Below are 19,635 nucleotides of genomic sequence, written 5' to 3' on the forward strand. Positions count from 1 at the left end.
AACACAGGCGGCACTGAATTAGCAATGAGTTGCGCTATACACGCCTAGCAGCATAAATATGTACTACAAAAGCTCCACCCACCACAATGCTATTCCGGTTTCCTTTGCGTAACCCCTCTTAATTACACACGTTGACGGATTTACAATTTTCAAGATTATCACTTCGCCTGAAAGACGTTCTTTAAAAAAAGAAAAAAAATCTGTAGGTTTTTCGTTTGTCTGTGGCCTAGGGGTTTCATAGTTCCGCGTATCAAGGCAGAATTTATAAAGAACTGTTTCGATAAGATTCTTAGAGTGGTGTTTCGAGCGTTTCTCATTCACCAAAATGTAAAGATAGTCTATTTTAGAACGAACAACATATCATCTATTTTCTCAAAAACCTACTAACAATCACATTGAAATTTTATAAAAAAGAATTTCCATGGGAAAGCCAAAAATATTGCATAATTGATTTCTCCGTATCATAGTAAGTGGTTTGTCCAGACAATTTTCAGAAAAATTAAATGGCTAACCCTTTTAGGATTTCCACTTTTTGAGGTAAATATTAAACTTTTACTCAATGAGCTACTGCTTCCTACTATTTATTGTACGACCATGAGTAGTAGAAAATGGATCGATCTGGGCCATATGAGGCGATATGGGGCCATACTTGGTCAACTCAGGAGCCCCTGGGAAATTGAACACCTTACACCGTGAACCCACGGTCTTTTACGACCTCCACTTTAGGGGTGAATTTATTCCCTTTTATGAGCACTTTTTAGGGGTGAACTAGTTCTCTTTTATGAGCATATTTTCCAACCCCTATTTGAACATATCAGATAACACATAAGATTACGAACACATAGAAGAGCAGATAACACATAGCAGAGACTACGTAACATAGCAACGATGAACTCGTTCCCTTTTATGAGCATATTTTTAAACCCCTATTTGAACATAGCATATAACACATAAGATTACGAACACATAGAAGAGCAGATAACACGTAGCGGAGACTACGCAACATAGCAAGGGTGAACTCGTTCCCTTTTATGACATATTTTCCAACCCCTATTTTAACATACAACGTAACATAGCAAGGGTGTATTCATTTCCACCAATAATTGAACATAGCATAGATTTAGACTCGTTCTCTTTTATGACCTCCATTTTAGGGGTGAACTCGTTTACTTTTATGAGCATATTTTCCATCCCGTATTTTAACATAGATGAAGTTACATAAGATTCATTCCCTTTTTTCAACCCCTATTTTAGCAGACAATGAATACCTATGTAACATAGCAAAGGGGGTGTACATAAGACTATGTAACATGGCTTATTTTCCAACCCCTATTTTAACATAACGGAAATGACATAAGAATACGTAACATAGCAGAGCTAATAAAAGACTATGGCTTATTTTTCAACACTTATTTTAACATAACAGAAATTACATAAGAATACGAACACATAGAAAAGCAGATAACAAACTTTTTCAACCCCTATTTGAACATTTTACCATAGCAGAGAATACATGGAGACTAAGAAAACATAGCAGGGATGTATTCATTCCCATTTATGATCATTTTTAGGGGTGTATTCGTTCTCTTTTATGACCACTTTTTCCACCTCTTATTTTACCATAGCAGAAATTACACTGAGACTACGAACACACAGCAGAGCAGAGAATACATGATTCATTCTCTTTTAAGGGGTGTACTCGTTCTCTTTTATGATCACTTTTCCAACCCTTATTTTACCATAGCAGAAATTACATAAGACTACGAACACATAGCAGAAACATTTACATTTCCGATTCGATACGCCTCTTTGAACCGATTTGGATAAAACTCGGTATATAGAGGTTTTCGAACATGCTGATTACCTGGGTCTTATAGTTTATGTTGGATACGCTCTTTCTATGACGATTTTATCCAATTTGAATGAAACTCGGCATGTAGGGGTTTTTGAACATGCTGATTACGAATATTATATTTATTTTTACCTGGGTCGTATAGTTTATGTGGGATACGACCTTTGTATAAACATTTTAAACGATTTGGATAAAACTCGGTATATGGGGGTTTTCGAACATGCTGATTACCTGGGTCTTATAGTTTATGTGGGATACGCTCTTTGTATGACACTTAAAACGTAATAACTCGGAAACGAAGCAACGTATTGAGGTGCTATTTCCACATTTAGTAATTGGTCATCAACTATTACAAGTTTCAAAAATAATGGTCATCGAGGTCAAAGGTCAAAATACTTAAAAACTAATAACTCAAAAACGGAGCCAAATATTGAGGTGGTGTTTCCACATTCATCAACAACTACAAGTTCCAAAAATACCAACCATCGAGGTCAAAGGTAAAATACTTAAAACCTAATAACTCGAAAACGGAGCCAAATATTGAGGTGGTGTTTCCACATTTAGTAATTGATCATGAACTACTACAAGTTCCAATAGTGCTGACTATCGAGGTCAAAGGTCAAATATTTAAGCCTGTGTGTGACCTATTCAGTTTTGTACCAAGCAGAGAGAAGTGAAGAATGAATAAATATGACTGGCTTACTTCGAGAAAGAAAGCAAAGATATGCCATTTTAAGTAGCTGAGAATTTTAAATCATCTTGCACTATTTAAACAAACGAAAGGATAAATTTGAATGACCTATTCAATTTTGTATCGACGAGAAATGCCATTTTAAATAACTCAGACTTTTATACCATTTTGTACTACTCCAATAAACGAAGGAATACCAACCAGAATAAAAAGAAGTGAAGAATCAATAAAATTTAGGTGGATTATTTTGTTTTGTACCAACTGGAAAAGAGAAGAAGAGCTACTTTAACTAGCTTAGAATTTTATATCATTATATACTGTTTAAACAAACAAAAATTGACCATTTTAACTAGCTCAGAGTTTATGTAACTTTTGAAATACTGATATGTTCTATTTTCTGTATCAATGAGAAAAACCGAAGAAGGATCATAATTTCTGTAACGAAAGAATAATTTCGATGTTCTACTTTTTTATACCAACGAGAAAAAATGAACTAGCTGAATATTTTATATCGTCTTGTACTATTCAATTTTGTACCAATGAGAAAACTGGATCAGAATTTGATTGGTCTATTTAGTTTTGTACCAACCTAAGAAAAGGCGAAGAAGGACTATTTTATACAATTTTACTACTCAAATTAAGAATGGAGTATTTAGTTTTGTACTACCGAGAAAAACAAAGAAATTACACCATTTTGGAGTCCAATAAACAAATTAATAAATTTGAGTGACATAATTTGTGTCAACTCTAAAAAGGATCATTTTAACTAACTCGAAATCAAATAAACGAAGTAATGCATTTGAATGAGCTATTTAATTTTAAAAACCGAAGCAGGATCATCCTAGCTAGCTGAGTATTTTATACCATTTTGTATTATTTCAACAAACAAAAGGAAAAAGCAAAAAAAAGGACCATTTTAACTAGCTGCGAATTTTATATAATTTTATACTAGTCTAATAAACGAAGGCATAAATATGAGTGAGCTATTTAATTTTGTAGGAAAAAACGAAGAAGGACCGTTTTAACTAGTTCAATATTTCTGTACAATTTTGTACCACCCAAATAAACGAAAGAAGAAATTTGGATAATCTATTTTATTTTTGTACCAATCAGAAGAAAATCAAAGAAGGGCAATTTTATCCTTTTTTGTACCGTTAAAAAAACTGAGGATAACTTGAATAGTCTAAGTTTTTGTACTCATTCGAAGAAAAGCAAAGAAGAACCATTTTAAGTAGCTCAGCTTTTTCATACCTAATATTGCCATGAATATAAGGAAAGGAATAAATAAATATGGCTTAGACTTTTATGCCTTTATTGTATTATTTGTATCAAACAGAAAAAAGCTACACAAATAAACAAATGAATAACTTTGTAATAACCACAAAAAAGCGAAGAAAGACCATTTTAACTGGCTCAGCTTGATATACCATTTGAGTGGCCTATTCAATTTTGTAACAGCGAGAAATCTCATTTCCAGGCCATGTTTTACTATTTAAACAAACGAAGGGATAAATTCGAGAAAGCGAACATGGACTCAGAATTTTATATCATTTTGTAATACGCAAATAAACGAAGAAATATATTTGGATGGATTATTTAGTTTTGTACGAACCAGAAAAATTTGATTGTATTATTTCCTTTTGTACCAACGAGAAGGATCATTTTTAACTGGCTTAGAATTTTATACCTTTTTGAAAAATTTGTACCAAACCGAAAAAGCAAGGAAATACCATTTAACTAACTAATTATTTTTGTGCTAACCAAAAAACCGAAGGAAGACGATTTTAACTAGTTCAGAATGTTATATAACATTTTTCTGCTTCACATTTGAGTGGTCTATTCAATTTCTTGACCATGTTGCACTATTTAAACAAACAAAGGAATAAATTTGAGTGACCTATTCAGTTTTGTACCAAGCAGAGAAAGGAAAGAACTAACATTTTGTACTAATCAAATTTGGGTGGTCTATTTAGTTTTGTCAATTCTTTAACTAGCTCAATATTTCAGTACCATTGTAACTAAGTCAAACAAATGACAGAATAAATTTGAGTGGCTTAAGCAAAGAAGGTCAATGGTAACTAGCTCAGTAATTTGTACCTTTTTGTGCTATTAAAATAAACGAAAGGTTAAATTTGAGTGAAATATTCAATTTTGTACCAAGTAGAAAAAGTTGAAGAATGAATAAATTTTGTTTGCAATTAAAACAGCGGAGAAGGTCTATTCTTAAATAGTTCAATATTTATGTACATTTTGTACTACTCAAATTCTACTTTCTGTACCAAGCAGAGAAAAAAACAAAGAAAGACCATATTCTATTACTCGAACAAACGAAGGAATAAGCTCAGAATTTCTATACGTTTTGTGCTATTCAAATAAACAAAGGAATAAACCTATTCACTTTATAGCAAGCAGAAAAAAGCCCCTTAATTTTGTACCAACCACGAAAAAAAGGAAAGAAGGCTCATTATAACAAGCTCGGTATTTTTTTTTACCATTTTGTATTACTCTGATGAATTTGGGTGGTCTATTTCATTTTTTGTAACAATCAGAAGAAAAGTTCAGAATTTTATAGCTTTGTGGTGCTACATTTTGTATATTTTTATGTTATCTAGAGAACAATTTAAATTGCCTCCCTCGTCACGATATGGGTATTGACGTGTGTTTAGCGAATTAGGTTTTCAAATTCAATTATAACAATTCAATAGAACCGACTCCATGACATTTAGCGTACTAAAGAAAACTGATGAAGGACGACAAATCATGACAGGATTTTGATCGCAGCAGAAGGAATCATATCAAAATATGAGTCAGCTGATCAAGGAAAAGAAAAGTTTTCAAAGTTCTATCAGATATTTAAGCAACGTTACGAATGCGTTACCTAACATTTGTATTGCTAGTATAATGAGGATCCTAAGGTACTGCCTATTGCTCAACGATTCAATTATATTTTTAAAACTTTCTTTCCTCGTCTAAAGTAAATTATATGAAACTTATTAAGTCAAAAAGACAAATATATATTTTTGCATTTATGTATTTTATTATAATGGAATATAAGTTTATGGAGTATATTTGAAAAATAATAGAACATACATCATGATGTTATATTAACGAATTATTTTGTATTGCCTTGAAACATATTATTAAACATGGAGAATGCATAGAATGCTTTTATTGTAGGTGTATAAATAGATGTATCGCACTTGATTTGTTTTTGCTGAAGAGCAGAAAAATGACTAGCATGGAAATTGTTTATGTTTCACCTAGAGAAAAAGAAATTCAGCGTGAAAACGAAAAACCTATACTGTTAATTCACCCGTCTCATCCCGATTTGCCAGATGAATTACGTGATAAAGTGAGAATCATATATCCAACACAGGAAATAGAAGAAGTGTATTATTTTAGACGGTTTAATAGATATAATGATGAAATACTCCCGGAAAGTGATCATGACAGTGTTTCAAATATTACCTGTTTTGAAGTGGAAGCTAATGAGTGCGGGTGTACTAGTGAAAGTATTAGTGATACATGTGTTATACAATTATTTAATGAGTGTACACCAAATTCAGTATTATTATGTGAAGCATGTTCTCAACATAATGAAAACGAAAAGATCACAACTGTTTGCTGCAGTATGATTACGAATTATTACAAAAGATGTGGACGATCTTAATTAAACGTAAAATGAGAGAGAAAATCTATAAACTTTATTTAAAGAACCATTTTAAAGGTTGTAATATTAAGAACACTTATACTTTGGAGAAAAAATTTAATCTGGTGTATGAATACATTACAGAGTGTGATTATTATATCAAAGAAATAATAGAAATGTTTTTAGAGAAAGATAAACAATTATTTAATTATGTAAATGAACGCTGAGCCCACTGTAGTGTTTAATTTAAAATTATTTGTCTATATATTATTGATTATGAAATTTAGATGCGTATAGTGGTTAGTATCTTATTACTCAAGTTAAACAGCTATATAATAATTTGGCAGTATATTAAAGAAAGGAATTCAATGTATATGTTTATTACAAGGATATCTAAATCATTATTACAAATGTGCAGACGTAATATTATCAAACATTAAGTATTAAAATTGAGCTCAAAAGGTCTGCAAAACATTACAATAGTATTCATTAATAAATGATGAATTCTTAGCTTTAAGAGCTGTTATACTTGAGGCCATAGCAGGAGACTGCCTGAAGAAATTACTTCTTCAAAGAGACTTGAATTATTCAAAAGGTAAAGAACTTACTCTTAACGTTAGGAGGTCTCTCTCTCAGCTCGATGTTGACCATCATCGTAGAAGCTTCAAAGTCCAATTGTAAGTCGCAAGATGACGGAGTAGCGAAGACAAAGTATGATGAAGATTGAAAGGTAAAATGGTTCTAAAATTTTAAGCTTTTATACTAGTCTGAGAGAGTGAGTATGTGACAAACAACTTGTACGTAAGCAGTCCTTGTGACTTATTTTCGTTGTGGGTTTTTTCTTTAAAAGTTGTTTGTCTTATGACGTCTAACGTTATTTTTTTTCGTATAACACTGATGAAATGTTCTTAATTGTACACTCATATACAAAAGTTTCGTTTTTAACATTTCAATAATTAATTAAACATAACATAGCCTCTTCTGCTAAAATTGTTCTCTTATTTGAATGCAGAGTCATCAAATTTTAAAAGAGAACAATGAAAAAATTTTTTTAATATTTCAATAAATAGTACGAAGTAGCGAGTGTTCACTGTATATAGTTATTGTAACTTGAAACAGAGACACTGATATTGGGTGGATTTAGTATCACTTTCACTTTTGTGAATCACTACACAAGTGTTTGTAAACATAGTAGCGTGGTGGTTTACTGTGTCATGAAACCAAGTTCATTGTCATAGAGAAAGTTAACCTTGACATTGTAGATACAGCAAGTGGGTCAAAGGAGAAGGAACGTCTTCCTAGGATGATGAACTGCGATGAGCGATGACTTGAGAAGATGGAGCATCTTATGAGACGAAACCATTGGACAGGAGCGTGCTGATTCTCATGGTCGCGACTCCATAGAATCACGCTGACTGCGTATCAGGCAGGGGCGACGTAACAGGGAGCATCTTTGTTGAGAGGCCAGCTCTTCGTGGGATGACTGCACTGAACATCATGTCGGATGACGGAAACCCTGGCTGCGAACTGATGTGTGAAGATGTCAATACTGCCGCTGGTCATCTCTTGATGCTGGAGAGCGAAGATGAATACAAGATGTAACACAAACGATAGTCAAAGACGATAGTTTGTGGCTTCTTGTAGCGAAAACACATGGGGTGGGGTGGGAATTGAACTGGGGTCCATCAGGTGGGACTGGATCACTGGAGGTGACTGGTTCGTGTCCAGGCTGAGTCCACTTCAATGAGGCATCTGCTGGAGAACCACTGGAAACACCTGCTGGAAACTGGAACGTTGACTGCATGGGATGCTGCTGATGACAATTGAAGAATCAGGAATGCTGTGTTGACTGCTGTCTGCGGTTAAACGTGATTGAATGTCCATGTGATGAAGACATCTGTGATCTCTGGAGACGAGATCATCCAGGAGGCTGAAGTCAGCTGAATGCCGCTGGTGACGACATGATGGCATGGTGCCATGTAGGATGAGGAGAGATGAGAGAGAGATTAACATCTGATATCAAATTATATATATACGGGAAGGAAATGGTATATAGGGTGGGAAGAAACGCGAATTTAATGGGATAATGGGAAATGGGTTTGTGTTTTATTACACATATACATATATTCAACATATCCCATAGTGGCTGGCTTGAAAATAATAAACTACGTACACTTCTTAAAGAGATTTTGATATAAGTATGTAGAGAACGGGAAATCCTTTTTTTTTTCAGTCGAATTATAGAAGTAACAGAATTTATGTGACTTATGACTGATTTGAAAACTTATTTTGTCGGTTAGAAGGAAATTCTGACAATGTGAATTATGGGCTGTTGAAAATTTTAATATTTAAGTAAATTTTGGAAATTCGTAAGAAATTTGAACACTATTATTGTGTTCCGAAATAAGCTCTGAAATATTGTAAGAAAGAAAGTAATACTTTTCAAAATTCTTTGTGTCAAGAATATTGTATAAATCTTTGAGCGAAATTCGTTTTCAACTTAACACCCATAAACTTGTCAGTCAAACTCTGTTGCCTGAGTCTTAGCTAGTGAGAATCAGACGCAGAGGAAATGAGTACTATCTCTATATTTGGGTGGTATTATTGTCAGAATGTAGAGGGGAAGGGAAAGAATAGGTGGGTGGGTGACATATATTAACTTTAACCAAATAAATAATATTAAAATTTAGTCATTTATGGCTATCTATTTATAGATATATATATTATCTATATACAAATATAATAATATTCTAATAAGTATACACTAAATATAAAAGAAATTATGCTAAATATGAAAGCAAATACTATATATTTATTTATTTATTTATTTTAATTCTCTCATCTCTACCTGAAGGAAATGTAAAACATTTCTATGATAAAGAAAGCAATTACTTTGTATATATATATATATATATAAGAACTATTCGTAGTAAATGAGAAATATCTCTAATATATAGATATGATATTATTTTGGAGCATTGTTAGCCATATATTTACGATATTTGGCCTGAAAGGCAGGATCTGGTGATGTGTCTGGGATGTAGATCTTTAAACGATCTATTGCTACGGGCTGTAATGTGCCATTGATGTCTATGATATATTCATTATTGTGATATGATTTGGCTTTAACTGTATGTGGGCCAGTATATAACTCAGACATTGATGGCGATTCACCCTTTTTCGTGTATAGTTTCTTTACCATCACCTGACTACCTAACGGATAATCTCTGGGCTTAGTTTGCGCTTTCGATTTCAACTGTTGAAATACTCTATTCCTATGAAATTGGACCAAGGATCTAAGTTCATCTATTTGCAACAATCTATTATCTTGATCCATTTTCTGTGAAGGAATTTGTAAGATATTGTCTATTGGAAACCTAAATTGTTGTCCATAAAGTAACGTAAATGGAGCTGTACCTGATTGTGTCAGTGGCGTATTATTACAGACGCTTACTGCTTGTGTTACGTATTGGGACCAGGATGAATGATTTAATTTTGAAAGAAAGCGAATAGCCGATTGAATTTTTGAAATAGTTGCTTCAACAGAGCCTATTGAGCGATGTGACGCTGGTAATGCATATTTGGCTTGAATATTGAGGGATTTGAAAAATTCTTGTACTTTGATAGCAGTGTGGTTGGGAGCCTTATCCATATGTATAACTTTTGGTGTGCCATAACGCAAAATGATATTCTCATAAATAAATTGTAGGAATGTATCCGTGGTCATATCGTTGACAGGTTGTGCTACCGCAAAGGAGGTTACTGCTTCTGTTGCAACGTAAATATAATTATAACCATTAGAAGTTGGTAGCTTGCCTATGGCGTCTACAAACCAAGTATCAAAAAGTGCCGACGGGGGATGGGTTTGTATATGAATTTCATTGGAGCGATAATTACGTTTAAACTTATTGCATTCTATGAATCCATTTATCTTTGTCCTTAGCCAATTTTGAAGGTTAGGAATATAATATCTATCTTTAATGAGAAATTTGATTTTATGAAAGCCAGGATGGGTGTCTGAGTGAAACTCTTGAAAGACTGTGTCCTTCAATGCATCGGGAATGCATAAGCGTAATTTGTTTCCTGCTGGTGTATAAATTATCCTATATAACTTATGATTTTGTATGACATATTGTTTGGACCAAAATGCATACTTGGGATGATTAGTGTCTTGATTTTGTAACACCCTGTATATCTTAGAAAATTTGGGATCTAAACGTTGTAATTCCGCTATGTCGGTGTTGCTATCTAAAACCAAAAAAGCATACGGGTGTTCTTCCGGTTCTATCTCTTCATATTCTTCCGGAGATAATTCCAAAGGATGTCTGGAGAGATAATCACAAAGAGAATTTTGTTTTGATTTGATGTGCCTAATAGTGAAATCAAAGATTTGAATATAGCTTAGCCATCGGACCATTTGTGCAGTAAGATTTGTGGTTTTCTTAACAGCTACTAATGCTAAATTGTCTGTTAAGATGGTGAAATGTCCTCCTATTAAGTATCTGTAAAATTTACGGAGCGCAAAGAAAACAGCAAATAATTCTGCATAATATATAGGATATGCTTTGACTCTAGGTGGGAGAGTAGCACTAGCAAATTGAACTATAGACCAGTGTTTTTCATTCGGTAATTTTTGTAGGAGCGCAGCCGCACAGCCGACAGAACTAGCATCTGTGACTAACATGTGTTCAGCTGAGGGATTATAAATTTGTAATATTGGAGCAGATGTGACCATTTCTTTTAATTTCTCAAAAGTTTCAGTTAGTTCAGGAGTCCACTGTAAATTTTTGTCTTTCGATGCAGCAAATTTATGTAAAGGAGCAGCAACTATTGATAGTTTATTATAAAACATTCTATTGTATTGTAAGGCTGCTAAGAATGCTTTTAATTGTTTTGGGGTGCGTGGTCGTTCGAGGGAAGTTAAGGCTTTGACTTTGTCTGGGTCCTGTGAGATATGGCCCTGATCTACTATATAGCCTAAGAATTTAAATTTCTGAACACCAAATTGTGTTTTATTGAGACTAAATAAAAGACCAAATTTCTCTGCTGTTTGTAATGCTTTTTCTAGAACTCTAAGCATACCATCAAATATACTATTGAAAAATATTAAATCATCTACATACGAAAGAAATTCTTTGGGGGAAAAGTCTCGAAACATATCTTTGACAATTCTATGTAGAATTAATGTGGATGTACGAAAACCTTGGGGTAGCGTATTCATTTTAAAAAGACTATGTGGAAATCCTAATTGATGAACACTGAAGCTAGTTAATTCTTGATCTGCTTCATCTAATTTTATCTGATGAAAACTTTGCTCCATGTCAGATTTAATACTATACTTAGCCTGTGCTAATTGGTCTAATATATCTTGAACACCTGGAGATAGTTCACTTACTGGTTTTGAACGAGAAGAAAGTTCTCTAACGAGGAATGTCCATAAACCGTGAGAGTTGAATTTTGATGAAAATTTGTGACAAGATTCAGTTCGAGCTTCTAAGTAACGTAGTAATAGTCACTCGATGCGCAAATGCTTCGTTGAGCTGCTACACCGACGCCATCTTGAAATCCTGTAGGCAATGTCCAAGAATACCCTTTTAGCACAAAAATGAAAAAGCTTTTGATGTATCTGACTTCAGTATTGTAAACCAAGGTAAATCATCTATATATGAGAATACTTCCAGTGCATGACCGCCATCTTGAAAGGCGCCATATTGAATCGCCGTCAAATATGATAAATGGCAAGGGGGTCATGTGGCGTATCAAATAGAACTGGAATTTACTCCTGAATTCATTTCCGTAACCAAAATTTAGATATCTGTTTTCACTTCAGAGTTAAGAGCCCTCTTACTCACAGGAACATATAAAAACTGTGCGAGTTAAACTTGTGTCATGAAACACGGTCGTGCGAGCACTTGCATGATTTTAACTAATGCAGTAGTTAATGCAGTACAATAGCAACTATACCAATCAGATCTTGAGACTAGCAAGAAAAATCGTAAATTAAATTGAAATTTCTGTAGTGAAAAATGAAATATCAGCATGCTACAAATTATACCTATTTCAAAGTGCGATGGAATAGACTGTTGGTCGATGAAACACATGCCTAATAGTACTGACAAGTAGAGAATATCACAGGGATTGTTCGGATATATATTAGAAAAATTATATAAACTGGTACACATTAGTTGAACGACCAAAATGGTTCGGATTCCACTATAATCACTAGGTCCACGTCTCCTTTAGCGTAGCAGGCGTGTGGGACGTTGAATTGTATCAAACCAAAAATCTCTTTTAGGCAATTTTACGTGGTCCGTTATAGTGTGTTAAATTTTATTCTCCAATCTAGAAACCTTCCGCAAAGACCATCATTGTTGCAGAATATTGCGTTCCTTTCCAATACTCATATTTGACGACCTATAATTTATCGTGCATATTACGAAGTTAAAATACTTTAATGTATTTATTGACAGTTTCTCTAAATACAATCGATTTATTGCTGCCACATTGAACAATGAAGGAGATTTAAATTATCAGTTCACAGCCAATTCTTAGAAGATACACCTGGAAACTTAGAATTCACTTTTCTTGTGTCTGTTCTGCTATTAGTGATAAGAGAATGCATGTACAACTGCTGAGAATATGTGGCAGTAAAGATTATTACAAGATTCAATTCCGAGTTGCAATCCATGAAACAAGCCTCTTTCTTCCTTTTCCCTTCAATATAAAATAATTAAATATCTGCATCTTTCCACGTTTAACGATAAAACACTTGCTTTTAATAAGGGCAAGACTAGTTTTCATATCAAAACTGTGATAAATAACTGATTGTAGCAGGTATTCACTTGTTCGGTGTACAAGTTATATGGCAGAATTTTCATCAAGAAAATGCATTCTGTTGTGTAACATCAATTTTGTGCGCCAATCCTAAAGGACATGCTTGCATATGCATGACAGAAATGTGAGTACGTAACAGGAGCAATAGTTGGTTCATTTACAAATGTTCTGAAGACTAGTAGAAAATAGTGTCTGTGGTCATGAAGATTGTGACGAAAGTACATTTGTTAAGTGTTTGCACTGCTCCATCATGCTGTGTGCTAATCACTACATTTTGGATCTCTATCATCACAATTGAAGAGCAAAAGGTTAGTAGGTTAATATTTGTTTATGTGCAATAGTTTATATTATTTTTCTAATATTTTTCTGTTAATTTTCTAATAACTTCAAGACAGATTCTTTAAAACCATACGTGCCGTTCCACCTAACTTATATTACAGCATTTAAATGCTATGCATAATCGCAACACACACAGACTCATATATATAGCGATTTTGAAATAGGTATAATTTGTTACAGTGCTGCTATTCCATTTTTCACTACAGGCATTTCAATTTAATTAACGATATCTCTCACTAGTCTCAAGATCTGATCGGTATAATGGCTATTGTAGATCAAATAACTACTATTGCATTAGTTAAAATCATGCAAGTGTTTGCACGACCGCATTTCATATCACAAATTTTACTTGTTCAGTTTTTGTATGTTCCTATGAGCGAGAGAGCTCTTAACTCTGAAGTGAAAACAGATATCTAAACTTTGATTACGGAAATGAATTCAGGAGTAAATTCCAGTTCTATTTGATACCCCACATGACCCCCTTGCCATTTATCATATTTGACGATGATTCAATATGGCGCCTTTCAAGATGGCGGTCATGCACTGGAAGTACTCTCACATATAGATGATTTACCTTGGTTTACAATACTGAAGTCAGATATATCAAAAGCTTTTTCATTTTTGTGCTAAAAGGGTATTCTTGGACATTGCCTACAGGATTTCAAGATGGCGTCGGTGTAGCAGCTCAACGAAGCATTTGCGCATCGAGTGACTATTACTACGTTACTTAGAAGCTCGAACTGAATCTTGTCACAAATTTTCATCAAAATTCAACTCTCACGGTTTATGGACCTTCCTCGTAAGATCGAGAACTAAGCGGACTTGGTTCGAGTCCCGTTTGGGAATAGCAATCAGATTGTTTCTATAAAAACTATCCGATTTTGAGATGATACCATTATCAATCATCTCTTGTATTTTTTTTTTTGACTCTAGCTCGCAGTCTAAACGGTATTGTGTAGGTGGGAACCGTCCATGGTTCTCTATCAACAACATTGAGTGTAGCTGAATAACAATCTATTATCTGAAAATCTTTGTTATGCCAAGAAAAACATGTAGGGTGTCGTTTCAATACCGCAAGTAATTTGTCTTTCTGTTCCTGTGTTAAATCTGGGTTTATATTAAATTTACTGTAATCAATATAAGGTTTAATTTTCTCTAGGCGTTTGGCAACCCTATCTCGTGTTTGCTTTTTTGTTGGCTCATAAATTTTGCGGATAAGATACATGTGAGCAGATTGTGTATCTTTTGGTAACAAAGCGCCCTGAGCAATGTGAGTACCTTTCTGCAAATAACGTTTAGAGTTTCCGGGATTCACTATTGGTAAATACATATTATTTGAGTTTACTGCAGTTTGCATAAAAACACATCCTTGCATATTCTTTATTATAGGATTTTGAATGACAAATTCCGTGTTGGAAACTGGAGTGTCAAGAGTGAGGGGTACATATCTTATTGAATTAGGGGGTATCGCCGTGCCTTGTCTAACATAGAAGTTAAATCTACAATTTCTACTGACTTTAGCGGACAATGAGGTTTCTTTATCACTTTCCCGGGGAAATCTGTGTGTGTCCCCATAATGGGTAAGAGTGATCGTGTTAGCTTGGTACGAAATGTTTGCCTCATGATTAGTTAGGAATTTATTGGAAAGTAGAATGGGAATGTTGGCGATAGGTGAAATACGGAATAAAACCTGAAAAGTTTTACCAGATATAACTATGGGAATATAGGCTGCTTTTGTCAAGTGTAAAGGTGTCGAACTTATGCCATAAACTTTAGTAGCTAATTGAAATATCTTGCAATTTCGCGGTACCAAAGAATAATGGATTAGTGACGTCATAGCACCTGTATCTAGTAAGAAGTTATATGGCTGGTCCAAAATGGAACCAGTTACATAAGGAAGTTGATTCTTGAATATCAAAGGCACTGTTACTTTAGTATTTGTTTGAGTAGGCGGAACGGTATGGTGAGGAACGACATGTGATTCATATTGAGTATCAATTGTACGCTTAACATTTTCACAGTTAGTACTATTGGTAATAGAATGAATCTGTAACGGAGAAATGTTATCATGAAACCCTTGACTGGAATTTGACTTGAACGGCAAGTCAAATGAATGCTTAACTTGAAGAGTGTTTGCACTCTTTGCAGATGGTATAAAGGATGGAGCTTCCGGATTTAATTTTGAATTTCCATGCAAGAAATTATTCGGCCTAAAATTCTGAGGTGAATATATTGGTATAGTTTGATTCAATGGCGGGGTTGGAAACCAAAAAGATGCAGGGTGCCCAGCCCCTATTGATCCCCGTTTTTTGGCATTGGTGCATATTCTAAAGCTGGAAAGGCGTTGTGGGGATAGAGAGAGCCATAAGGCTGCCCAAATGGTGGCATGTGATACGGAAAGGGGGGAACAGCATAATACTGTTGATAAAATCGTTTAGAATTTTGCTTGCCATTTGAAAACCTATTTTTCTTCTTATTATTACCTTGAGAAGAAGCTTGTCTAGTTTCACCGTTTTGTTTATTATTATACCTGTGAGGGGAAGCACGTCTAGATTTCTTTTGATACTGACTTTGCTTATTTTCTTCAAGTTGTTGTTTTGAAACAGTGGCAATAACCTGTGTTGCTTCATCTCGCATAGTTAAACTTACTTGTAACGCCTCGAGCTGTTTTGAAATCTTGTTTAACTGTTCTTCGGACGAAAGAGAAGGGGAGGGAGTGGAGGTAGCAGAATCATGGAATTTTACATGTTTGTTTTCCTGCTCAGTTCTATATCTTAACAATGCATCAGAATTTTCTATTATTTGTGCTTTTGCTATTAATTGCGAAAAGTTATCAAATTGATGTTGAGCAAATAGCGGTACAAAACGTGGTTGAAGGGATATGATCGTTTGCAGCAAAAACGATTTGAAAGGCATGGGGGGAGAAATGCGCTGAGACAGATCATACTTCTCATATAGAAACGGAAGGAGCTTGTCATCTTTGTTTTGTTGTCGTTTCTGAAATAAGAGTGTAGCCTCGAGGGAAGAGGAGGAGGGAGAAAACTGTTCCAAGAATTTGTCCTTCAATGCGGACCACGACAAACTTAAATACTGTTCATTTCTATTAAGCCAAAGCGCTGGAAACTGTGTCAACGAAAGTTTGAAGACCTGTTTCTGGGTGTCTTCATTCAATTTATGTAATAAGGAAAATCTTTCAAAATTCTATATGAATGTTTCCGCGTCTTGACCGTCAGAATTTGAAAAGGTATCAATAAACGTAGGGAAATTAACAGAAGGAGCACTGGACGATGTATTATTGTTGTGCTGTCTACGAGCCATTTTGTAAATATTTCTTGCACTAAGTGTTTTAAAGCCCAAAATAGAAATGTAAGCCAGAAACCATTAAGACATGCAGAGATATGTATACATGTAGTATTTCAATGCTCAGGAAGAAGTATTTTCATAATGTAGGCCTCTTATTATCGGCATAGCAAATGCTAATACGCCTTTTGAATGATTAGTCTCTATTGTTCGCTAGGGAAAGCCATGTTTAATTTAAAATTATTTGTCTATATATTATTGATTATGAAATTTAGATGCGTATAGTGGTTAGTATCTTATTACTCAAGTTAAACAGCTATATAATAATTTGGTAGTATATTAAAGAAAGGAATTCAATGTATATGTTTATTACAAGGATATCTAAATCATTATTACAAATGTGCAGACGTAATATTATCAAACATTAAGTATTAAAATTGAGCTCAAAAGGTCTGCAAAACATTACAATAGTATTCATTAATAAATGATGAATTCTTAGCTTTAAGAGCTGTTATACTTGAGGCCATAGCAGGAGACTGCCTGAAGAAATTACTTCTTCAAAGAGACTTGAATTATTCAAAAGGTAAAGAACTTACTCTTAACGTTAGGAGGTCTCTCTCTCAGCTCGATGTTGACCATCATCGTAGAAGCTTCAAAGTCCAATTGTAAGTCGCAAGATGACGGAGTAGCGAAGACAAAGTATGATGAAGATTGAAAGGTAAAATGGTTCTAAAATTTTAAGCTTTTATACTAGTCTCAGAGAGTGAGTATGTGACAAACAACTTGTACGTAAGCAGTCCTTGTGACTTATTTTCGTTGTGGTTTTTTTTCTTTAAAAGTTGTTTGTCTTATGACGTCTAACGTTATTTTTTTTCGTATAACACTGATGAAATGTTCTTAATTGTACACTCATATACAAAAGTTTCGTTTTTAACATTTCAATAATTAATTAAACATAACAGTAGCATATGCATTTGATTGTGCATGAATAGACGAACATATTAGGGCTAAAATTACAAAGGGATACAGAGAATTTAAGTGTTAACTATATTATTTTATAAATGGATCAATTTGTAGTATTGTAATATTAAGAATTTAATAGATTACAAACATTGGAATCTGGCAACTGAATTGTCAGTGAAAGTAGTGTATTGTTTTCTATAAAAGAAATGAATAAACTGATCTGCATAACATAAAAATATACAAAATGTAGCACCACTAAGGTATAAAATTCTGAACTTTTCTTCTGATTGTTACAAAAAAATGAAATAGACCACCCAAATTTATCAGTGTAATACAAAATGGTATAAAAATACCGAGCTTGTTATAATGGGTCTTCCTCCCTTTTTTACGTGGTTGGTACAAAATTAAAAGGGACTTTTTCTGCTTGCTATAAAGTGAATAGGTTTATTCCTTCGTTTATTTAAATAGCACAAAACGTATAGAAATTCTGAGCTTAATCCTTCGTTTGTTTGAGTAATAGAATATGGTCTTTCTTTGTTTTTTTCTCTGCTTGGTACAGAAAGTAGAATTTGAGTAGTACAAAATGTACATAAATATTGAACTATTTAAAAATAGACCTTCTCCGCTGTTTTAATTGCAAACAAAATTTATTCATTCTTCAACTTTTTCTACTTGGTACAAAATTGAATATTTCACTCAAATTTAACCTTTCGTTTATTTTAATAGCACAAAAAGGTACAAATTACTGAGCTAGTTACCATTGACCTTCTTTGCTTAAACCACTCAAATTTATTCTGTCATTTGTTTGACTTAGTTACAATGGTACTGAAATATTGAGCTAGTTAAAGAATTGACAAAACTAAATAGACCACCCAAATTTGATTAGTACAATATGTTAGTTCTTTCCTTTCTCTGCTTGGTACAAAACTGAATAGGTCACTCAAATCTATTCCTTTGTTTGTTTAAATAGTGCAACATGGTCAAGAAATTGAATAGATCACTCAAATGTGAAGCAGAAAAATGTTATATAACATTCTGAACTAGTTAAAATCGTCTTTCTTCGGTTTTTTTGGTTAGCACAAAAATAATTAGTTAGTTAAATGGTATTTCCTTGCTTTTTCGGTTTGGTACAAATTTTTCAAAAAGGTATAAAATTCTAAGCCAGTTAAAAATGATCCTTCTCGTTGGTACAAAAGGAAATAATACAATCAAATTTTTCTGGTTCGTACAAAACTAAATAATCCATCCAAATATATTTCTTCGTTTATTTGCGTATTACAAAATGATATAAAATTCTGAGTCCATGTTCGCTTTCTCGAATTTATCCCTTCGTTTGTTTAAATAGTAAAACATGGCCTGGAAATGAGATTTCTCGCTGGTACAAAATTGAATAGGCCACTCAAATGGTATATCAAGCTGAGCCAGTTAAAATGGTCTTTCTTCGCTTTTTTGTGGTTATTACAAAGTTATTCATTTGTTTATTTGTGTAGCTTTTTTTCTGTTTAATACAAATAATACAAAAAAGGCATAAAAGTCTAAGCCATATTTATTTATTCCTTTCCTTATATTCATGGCAATATTAGGTATGAAAAAGCTGAGCTACTTAAAATGGTTCTTCTTTGCTTTTCTTCGAATGAGTACAAAAACTTAGACTATTCAAGTTATCCTCAGTTTTTTTAACGGTACAAAAAAGGATAAAATTGCCCTTCTTTGATTTTCTTCTGATTGGTACAAAAATAAAATAGATTATCCAAATTTCTTCTTTCGTTTATTTGGGTGGTACAAAATTGTACAGAAATATTGAACTAGTTAAAACGGTCCTTCTTCGTTTTTTTCTACAAAATTAAATAGCTCACTCATATTTATGCCTTCGTTTATTAGACTAGTATAAAATTATATAAAATTCGCAGCTAGTTAAAATGGTCCTTTTTTTGCTTTTTCCTTTTGTTTGTTGAAATAATACAAAATGGTATAAAATACTCAGCTAGCTAGGATGATCCTGCTTCG

At 33.6% G+C, this 19,635-nt stretch overlaps 1 protein-coding gene across 1 annotated transcript in view; it reads left to right on the forward strand.

Annotated features, from left to right (window-relative positions):
* Positions 1-19,635, forward strand: part of LOC145664528 (uncharacterized) — a 61,646-nt gene that overhangs the window by 25,787 nt on the left and 16,224 nt on the right. The window lies entirely within an intron of this gene.

Source organism: Thermobia domestica, chromosome 1 (genome assembly GCF_964235325.1).
Source record: "Thermobia domestica chromosome 1, izTheDome1.hap1.1, whole genome shotgun sequence".
In the NCBI taxonomy this organism is placed as follows: Eukaryota; Metazoa; Arthropoda; class Insecta; order Zygentoma; family Lepismatidae; genus Thermobia; species Thermobia domestica.